This window comes from Triticum dicoccoides, chromosome 2B (genome assembly GCF_002162155.2).
Source record: "Triticum dicoccoides isolate Atlit2015 ecotype Zavitan chromosome 2B, WEW_v2.0, whole genome shotgun sequence".
NCBI classification, from domain to species: Eukaryota; Viridiplantae; Streptophyta; class Magnoliopsida; order Poales; family Poaceae; genus Triticum; species Triticum dicoccoides.
This window is the reverse complement of record NC_041383.1, coordinates 772817267-772824712: the sequence shown is the minus strand read 5'-3', so window position 1 is coordinate 772824712 and position 7446 is coordinate 772817267. Positions and strand designations below refer to the sequence as shown.

General features: G+C 44.4%; 1 pseudogene; it reads left to right on the top strand.

Annotated features, from left to right (window-relative positions):
* Window positions 1-1233: 1233 nt before the first annotated feature.
* Window positions 1234-5991, top strand: LOC119366198 (annotated as a pseudogene).
* Window positions 5992-7446: the final 1455 nt, after the last annotated feature.

Sequence of the window (7446 nt, the reverse complement as noted above, 5' to 3'; positions counted from 1 at the left end):
CGGTGGGTTGCGTGGCGGCTGGTGGGAGGGCGGCGGCGGCGGCGGGAGGGCGGCGGCGGCGGCGGGAGGCGGCGACGAGGGTAGGATGCGGCGGCGGCGGCGGTGGTGGTGCTAGGGAGGTGTGGTGGCGGCGGCTAGGCCTAGGAACTTTCGGCGATAGATACCATGTAGAATACTAGATTAGGTTATGCAACACAATTGCATTGATCGGTACACCAGACACGTATATATGATGTACAGAGGGGGGGGGGGCAACCTCAACTATACAGATGAATTAGGAGGTAGGCCCAAGACACAATATACACATACACAATATATTCAACAACTGTGATGGATCGAAATGATATAGTGCTTCAACAGAATCATGAATAATCTAGCAAGGAAGACGTTATTCTTGAATCACTAGAGGAGAGAATAGTCAACCAACAAAATTGTCAAAATTTTGTGTGTAGACCGACAAGGACCCTTCCAAATTGAATTGGTCTAGGACACTGCGGTTACATGACCTCTTGAAAGATTTGATTGAGGGACGTTTAAGACTTTGAGTTACTCCCTCCATTCGAAAATAGGAGGCACATTATTATTTTTCAAAAGTCAAATACTTCTATGTTTAACCAAATTTATAGAAAAATGTTAACATCTAGATTACCAACAAAATAAAATATGAAACTATATTTCATGATGAATCTAATAATACTGATTTGGTATTGTAGATATCAATATTTTTCTTATAAAGTTTATCAAATATAGAGAAGTTTGACTTGTCCAATTTTTAGTTCACCTTGTATTTTGGAAAGGACGGAGCACGTGCACGTAGCGATCGATGCCATGCTGTGCATTTACTGCTTACTGGAGCAATAGGCATATGAGATGGCGGCTACCGTTGGCAATTGATCCAGTCTAATGAATTAGTCTAGAACCACACTATAGCTTGTACTCTACTTCGTATGAACAAGAGCTAATTTCTCATCTCTGAGATGACTGTGATTGCTCTGTTATCCCTTCCACCAGGCGTCACATCTAAAGCTGAAAGAATTCAACTGATGATTGCAACTTCCATTGAAAATTGGCTACTCCTGAACGGCGAAACCGGAATGTTTGAATTTCAATCTCGAAAATGAAAAGAAATAATTACAGCCCCATCTCTATCAAGTACGTAGCACACTACTGACCAAATTAACAAGTACTTGAAATGTTATGATCTCGGTCCAAGAGGTGTTACAACTTAATTACATGACCAGTCTAGCTTTGAAAAGGTCGCAGAATTCGGCCGTATACATCCCAATCCCATGGTCCATGCATGAGCTGTGCTGTGGAAAGAGGCATCCAGCATCCATCCGCCATGAGAGCTACCAGCCAACTGCCGGCACGTCTCCTACTGCAGCCGCTCTTGATCTGCTTCTTCCTCCTTTCAATCGCCGCCGGCGTCACTGACAAGCTCGAGAGGGGGCAGAAGCTCACCGACGGCGACACGCTCGTCTCCGCCGGCGGCTCCTTCACCCTCGGGTTCTTCTCTCCCGGGGCGTCCACCAAGAGGTACCTCGGCATATGGTTCTCCGTGTCCAACGCCACCGTCTGCTGGGTGGCCAACCGCGACCAGCCTCTCCTTGACAAGTCCGGCACGCTGGAGCTTAACGACGTTGGCAGCCTCGTCTTGGGAGACACCTCCCGCCGGACCCGGGCGGTGTGGTCTTCGAACTTCCTGCCCGCATCTGCGGCGGCGGTTCAGCTTCTCGACTCCGGCAACCTGGTCGTGCGCAACGGCAGCAGCAACGCCTCCCTGTGGCAGTCGTTCGATCAGCCGTCGGACACCTTGCTGCCCGGCATGAAGCTGGGCAGGAACCTCTGGACCAGAGGCGAGTGGCAGCTCACGTCCTGGAGCTCCGCCGACGACCCGTCGCCGGGAGACTACCGCCGCACGCTGCAAACCACCGGGTTACCGGAGATCATCCTGTGGTACCACGACGTCAAAACGTACCGCACGGGCCCGTGGAACGGGATCTACTTCAACGGCGTCCCGGAGGCGCGTGCGTACGCGGGCAAGTACCCGCTGCTGGTGACGACGAGCCCGTGGGAGACCACCTACGGGTACACCGCCGCGCCCGGCGCGCCGCTGACCCGCGTCGTGGTGAACCACACCGGCAAGGCAGAGCGGCTGGAGTGGGACGCGAGCAGCCGGGAGTGGAACCGTATATTCCAGGGGCCGAGGGACCCGTGCGACGAGTACGGGAAGTGCGGTCCGTTCGGCCTCTGCGACCCCGAGGCGGCGTCGTCGGGGTTCTGCGGCTGTGTCGCCGGGTTCAGCGCCGCGAACACGTCGGCTCTGGTGGTGAAGGATAACGCCGACGGGTGCCGACGAGCCGCCGCGCTGGATTGTGCCGGCGGGACGACGACGGACGGGTTCAAGGTGGTGTCAGGGATGAAGCTTCCCGACACGCAGAATGCGTCGGTGGACATGGGCGTCACGCTGGAGGAGTGCAGGGCGAGGTGCCTCGCCAACTGCTCCTGCTTGGCCTACGCCGCCGCCGATATTCGGGGAGGCGGCGATGGCACCGGGTGCGTCATGTGGGCGGATGCCATTGTTGATCTACGCCTCGTCGACAGAGGGCAGAATCTCTACCTGAGGCTGTCAAAATCAGAAATCGGTATGTACAGATTATGGGTGGATACTACATTTTCGCCCCAAATTTTCACTTCAGTCCTAATCCTTCTATTGTAGATACAATTTCAGAATTTCAAATTAGAAGTTACACTTATTTTTATGGTCCACTTTATGGAGGTTAAATTATTCAGTGGAAAAGGTGAATTTGTTAAGGATTTAAAAATCACCATAAATTTGAATTAAAATATGAAGTATAAAGCACAAAACTTTATATAAGTTTTATCTTAGTACTGCAAAATTTTGGAACCAGTCGCTCACATTCGGAGATTAAGTCAATGAGATTCGATTTTTTTTTCACTCCAAAATTTAAGAGAGTTCATACAGTTTTACAACATTTTGCAAGTAGACTGGACATGTGGGTTCAAGACTTCAAGTTTCTGGATGGGGAACGATGATTATATGACATAAGTTGTGAAAATATACACTAAAAAATTAAATGATTGTAAGTATGTAGTATGTTTTATTTATTTTTTATCTTTCTTCTCCAAAAACAGATGGCCGTAAAAGGTTTCCTACACTACTTGTTGCCACAACTCTACCTTCTGCTGTGACTATTCTTCTGGTCGTCTTTATGATTTGGTGGAGAAGGAAAAACAGAATTATAGGTAAATTATGCCCTGCTAGCTCAATCTTTGTTGTTATAGGGAAATGCACGGTAAATTCAATGTCGTAAAATACGCAAGCTCGTTTTGCAGGTGCTATTCCTCGGAATCCTACCATGGCGGTTCCTTCAGTTAGTCTAGCAATTATAAAGGATATTACTAGAAATTTCTCTAAAAGTAATATCATCGGGCAGGGCGGATTTAGCATTGTTTACAAGGTTCGTCAATGTGTGTGTGTGTGTGTGTGTGTGTGTGTGTGTGTGTGGGCGCGGCGTGTGTGTTATCCTTCATGGGGGAAAAGTCATTTTTTAAGGCATTGACATGTAGGAAAGCAGCCATTGGCAAATTTAATTTCTAACATTTCAAATTCTAAAATCACCAGGGACAGCTTCCTGAAGGAAGAACTATTGCTGTCAAGAGGCTTAAACAAACGGCATTGACAACAAAAGGCAAGAATGATTTCGCGAGAGAAGTGGAAGTGATGGTTGGGCTTCGACATGGTAGTCTTGTTCGTCTCCTTGCTTACTGTGATGAAGGCAAGGAGCGGATACTCATCTATGAATACATGCAGAACAAGAGTCTGAACATCTACATATTTGGTATTCCCTTCATGGAATTTCTCAAGTTCTCACGAAAAGTTAAATGTTGAATCCTTGTGTTCCAAACAAGATCATACAGATATATTGCGTGCTGGGTCCTCGTGTTTCGCTAATTTCTCACGCACACGCATGATCTCCTAAGTCGAAGTTCCCCCAAAAATTCCAGCTTTTCGCCCTAATCATTAGCTTGGCAACCTTAACATTTTCTGTGCAGGACAAATCTAAAAAATCATACATATAGATTTGCGTGGTATATATATGCAACTTTGGTACCAAAAGAATTATTATTATTAGCAGTATGTGCACAAATTATATTATATTATAAATAGGTTATTATTAGTCATAGTTCGTCATATGTTTTGTAAGAAAACGCTTATAGGTACATACTCCCTCCTGTCCTTTTTAGTCTGTATAGAAGTTTTGTCCGAAGTCAAAGCATCTCTACTTTGACCAAACTTATAAAAAGAATGTATCAACATTCACAATGCCAAACGAATAATTTTTAGATTCATTACCAAATGAAATTTCGTGGAATATATATTTGGTATTGTATATGTTGGTATTTTTCTGTATGTATTTGGTCAAACTTTGTAAAGTTTAACTTGACACAAATCTAATATGCGAATTAAAAGGACCAGAGGGAGTGCCTCACATAGCCACATACACCTGCATGGTTTTCCTTCTTTCAAGTTCTTTTTTTTTGAATCAAGAGTGAAGTTTTCATTCTAGAAACCTCTTAGAGCATATTGTGCTTTGAGATTTGAGAGTGTTTATAAGCAGCTTTCAGAGAGTCCGCTAATAATTTGGATGTTAAATTTTGAAATAACATAGGCGTTTTGTTTTTAATCCATAATTTCTATATAGTAGATTTAGGTATCTAATCAACTATATTTGACTGGACAGGCACACCTAATCTTCGTGCTTCACTGGACTGGGTAAGAAGGTTAGAATTACTACGCGAGATCGCGCATGGTGTTGCATACCTCCACGCAGGATCAGGCGAGAGTGTGATCCACCGTGACCTTAAACCCGGGAACATTCTTCTTGATGATGAGTGGAAGCCAAAAATCGCTGACTTTGGCACCGCCAAACTGTTTGCGGATAATCGGACTGGGCACGATCAAACAATTGTTATTTCTCCGTAAGTATTAAAGAAATATGTATATTCACCACACACAAAAGTTGCGGATCCGACATACCTAACACTGTTGCGTTCCATGAAGGGGATACGCAGCTCCGGAGTATGTGCGGGGAGGGGAGATGACGCTGAAATGCGACGTTTATAGCTTTGGAGTTATTCTTCTAGAGACTCTTAGCGGGCAAAGGAATGGTAGCTTGCAAAGGCTTCTTTCCCAAGTAAGTCCAAATAAATTATAAATTCATGTTTCTTTGCATGTGCATGCACGGTTCATATTGATATTGGTGTTGCAAAGCTCTAAATTTATTTTATTTCTTGATTGAGATGTACATACTCTAATGGAACTTGACAATTCTTTTTGGTAGGCCTGGGAACTGTGGGAGCAGAATAGGATCATTGAACTTCTCGACATGACAATTGTGCCGCTCCCCAAGTCCGAGCCTGAGATACTTCCTGAGCTAAAACGTTGTATCCAAATCGGGCTCCTCTGCGTCCAGGAGATGCCAGATGATAGGCCAGCCATGCCTGAAGTTGTGGCCATGTTTACAAGCACAACATCACAAATTGATTGGCCCAGAAGATCGGTACTAGATAGCAGAATAGTCATGCCTTTGAATCTGTCCCTTGAACTTGACACTGATCACTTGAACCCCACTGCAATTGAGGTGAGATCGCCATCGAGTCGATCCAGCTATTGTTGTCTAGCTAGCAACCAATCTAATTAAGTTCGTACATAAGAATCATTTACACATAGCCTTTTGGTTGTGATGTTGGTACCTTTTTCTTTTGCATATATTGGTACCTTGATTCATTGTAGAAAGATGCGGAATAGGGATTCAACATATATGGAGGTAAGACTTGAGAAGAAACTGAGTTGTTGGAAGGGTAAACATCTATCCTCGTCTTGGTGGATGGTGCTCACCAAAATGCCTATGTTTTTGTTGTCATTCTTTGAAGTGGCGGTGGAAGTTTGTAAGAGGTTAGAGCAATCCTAAAAAAATCAGCAGTGAATGAGTCCGACTCTAGTTCGTGATTCAAACACATTGCAAGAGAGCGAATTCAACTCGTGAACGATCCATGCTCTTAGGAAACCCGATCCTTTAACGATAGTATTGTTGCGAGACTGGTACTTGGCACCTCAGAGCAATATATAGACTAAGGTTGCCCATCACTCCCTCCTCCTTTTTGTAGGCCCACTGATCCCCTTTCTTTGGGTATTTATCCGGAATCAAGATATATCTTACAAAATGATAGTTTGAAACCGAAGTACAAGTAGTCAAATTGGGCATTCTCTGCAACCCAAGAGAGAACGGGAGATTGAGTGTTCAAGATTTTAACTCTAAAAGACCATTGTCTCTTGATCAAACGGCTTTTTAAGCTACTTAACGGGGAGGTTGTGTGGAAAGATTTACTTAGAAATAAATACCATTGTGGCAAACCACAATTAATAGTCTTGTGGACGGTGGATGTGATAACGCACATCTCTTATTTCACCATTCGGAAGTCTGGGCACCCTGACATGCAAAACAATGCTTACGAATGTTGTAGACTGAAATAAGGGTTGTTTGACATAGTTAGCAAGCTTAGGGGGCTTCCTGCAAAGCTATTTACATAGGCATCTTCCCAAGCTCAAGAACGGAAAGAGAGTTGAGCTTTTTTGTTCTATTAAGAGTTTTAGGGTAAGGAGAAGAGTGAGACGATTTGATATACAAATTCACCCCAATCAGAGTATTAAAATTTGGGATTTGGAGCCTCCCTTAATTGTTGGCTTCCACCTTGCACTTTATTCATCTATTGATGCAGAGGCCGAGGGCATTCCTCATTTTCAAAAAAGAAAAACCTTGCACTTTATTCATCTATGTAGTTAAAGACTATTTGCTCTTGCCCGTGGTTTTTCGCTGCAAAGGGGGTTGCATGTAAATCCTTGTGTATCCCATTGATTTGGTGTTTTTTTTATCATATTGGTTGTTGCTCCTGTGATTGCCTTCTATTGGCCTATCTTGCTCAAGTTTTGTGTGGTTTTGTTGAAAGCATGACACATGAATTATTTCGTATATTGATGATTATGTGGTGGAATTAATATTGTCGTGAGTTATTCTTGCAAGTATACTATTATTGTGAATATTGAATAGATTGGTGTTTGTGGATTTCATGATATGGTTGATGTTGTATAAATGCACATAAAGCGTGTTGGTTGCTTCGGTTACCCCTCTTATGTTCACAAAGGGATTCACAAAGTTGTCTGGCCTCACGAATGTTTTCCCTTACCATTTCAGTTTGGCTCGTTTTACTGGTGCCGTGTAGTACGGTTGGGCTCCAAAACCATGGGATTACTTAGCCTGATGAATCGATTGGTTCTTCGTGGCATCGTCGACATGCCGGTGTTTTTCTCTTGTCCGCGCGCGGTATTGGCCGTCCATGAGGCAGCGTCCGTGTACCGGGTTC